The 1,962-nt window shown below is 58.9% G+C and overlaps 1 non-coding gene across 1 annotated transcript; it reads right to left on the bottom strand.

Moving 5' to 3' along the window:
* Window positions 1–1,513: 1,513 nt before the first annotated feature.
* Window positions 1,514–1,598, bottom strand: TRNAS-UGA (transfer RNA serine (anticodon UGA)). The gene has a single exon. It is a non-coding gene; the product is annotated as a tRNA-Ser (tRNA).
* Between the last annotated feature and the right edge of the window lie 364 nt (window positions 1,599–1,962).

The following is a 1,962-nucleotide window of genomic DNA, read 5'->3' as shown; positions in this document are numbered from 1 at the left end:
ATGGGTGGGTCACCCACAGTGTCTCACCTCCTAGACTGCAGGTAGACTTCCTTAGGGGAGGAGCTGGCCTCAATCTGCACCCTTCTGACCCCAGCCCCTGGCAAGACCGTGGTGCTCACCAAATATGGGCGGAGTTTTGTTTTCCTGTCCCACCGCTATTCTCCAAGCAGTCTTGTGTTCCTTTAGAGCAGGGGGCATCCTCTGGGCAAGCACACGGCCCCGCCCCACCCCCCCAGGGGGTGCATTCCGGGGGGGCAGCTCTGGCTAACATCAGGAAGAGTAGAGAAGGGTCCGTGAAGGGAAAGGGGGCGCCCAGAATCAAAAGCAACACTAAACACCCCAGACTCACTAGGAGGTGATTATAAAAAACACCAAGAACCCAAAACGAAACCAAAACAGAAAGCGACGATGTTGGCGAGGATGTGGGGAAACTGCAATCCTTGGGCCTTGCTGGCGGGAATGGAAAACGGTCGGGCCACCGTGGAAAACAGGGTGACAGCCCCTCAGGAAGTAAACGCAGAATTGCCATCGCATTCAGCAATTCCAGTTTGGGGTATTTACCGCAAAGCTTTGAAAGCAGGGATTTGAACGGGTACCCGCACGCCCACGTTCCCAGCGGCACTATTCACAACAGCCGAAAGGCGGAAGCAACCCGAGGGCCCATCCGTGGATGGTGGGTGAGCAAAACGTGGCACGTCCGTCCGTGGCTTCGGCCTCAAGACGGAAGGAGGTTCTGACTCAGGCGGCAACGCGGATGAGCCTGGAGGATGTTACGGGAAGTGAGATCAGCCAGTCGCCAAGGGACGCCACGGTAGGATTCCCCTTCTGTGAGTAGGCGGGGCCGTCAAGTTCACAGAGCCGGAAACGAGAGCGGAGGGACGCCAGGGCGGGGGCCTGGGCGGGGGGGGAGTCAGTGTCCACTGGGGGCTGAGTTCTGGCGTGGGAAGACGAGTTCTGGACGGTCAGGGGTGAGGGCTGGATAGCAGTGCGAGCGGACTTAATGCCCCGAAGTGCACGCCGAAACATCGTTACAATGGTAAATTTTAACAGCTCCCCTGTTGAGCCCCTGGATCACTGGGCACAGGGGTGGATGTGCCGGGGAGCGATCTCCGGCTGCTGTGGCCTCCTGGGTCTTGCGTCCATCCCTGGGCCAGGGGAGCCTCCGGGGACGGTCCCTTAGACAGAGTAAATGTGTTTGTGCTTGGGGGTGTCCCAAAGCAACATCAGGGTGCTGCCCCACAAAAGCGACCAGGGCTGGGCGGGGAGAGAACTAACAGCACCTGGAATCTAGGGCTTCGGGTGTGTTTGTGAGGCCGGCTGTCCAGCCCACCTGGGTGCTGGGGCGGGGGAGGGTCTGCTGGTTGGACCTCCCGCCTGACCTGCTCTGCCTGCTTCATGGAAACTAAGAACGGTGTTCTCCTCTGAGAGAGAGAGAGAGAAAGCAGGGGAGGGGCAGAGAGAGAGGGAGACACAGAATCCGAAGCGGGCTCCAGTCTCTGAGCTGTCAGCACAGAGCCCGACGTGGGGCTTGAACCCACGAGCCGCGAGATCGTGACCTGAGCTCAAGTCGGACGCTCAACCGACTGAGCCACCCAGGCGCCCCTCAACTTGCTTCTTTTGATGGCGGCTCTGGGGAGGTGAGTTTCGGTGATCCGGCTCCTCTAAGAGAGGCCCACGCGGTGCTGGCTTCCAGACATGGCGGACGCTCCCGCCAGCAAAACCATCCATCATCGCGTGCAAGCGGCCTGCCTCCTAAAGGCCACGTTATGAGAAGATGCCAATAAGCGTATTTACATTTCCCATGTGGCATCAGGGCAGCCGTGTGGAAGCATCTGTTGAATGTGGGCTTTTCGCCCCACGTCCCCGTCTGCTCCTTGATCCCTCTTCATCGATTGTAGATTGAGCCCAGCTCGGGCAACCAATCGCCAGAGGGTTGGTGGGCATGGTTTTCTTTCTTTTAAT

The sequence above is a fragment of the Lynx rufus genome, unplaced genomic scaffold (genome assembly GCF_022079265.1).
Source record: "Lynx rufus isolate CCGP_SWC_20201006 ecotype Redwood Valley unplaced genomic scaffold, mLynRuf1.p SCAF_44, whole genome shotgun sequence".
NCBI lineage: Eukaryota > Metazoa > Chordata > Mammalia > Carnivora > Felidae > Lynx > Lynx rufus.
This window is presented reverse-complemented; position numbering and strand designations above follow the sequence as displayed.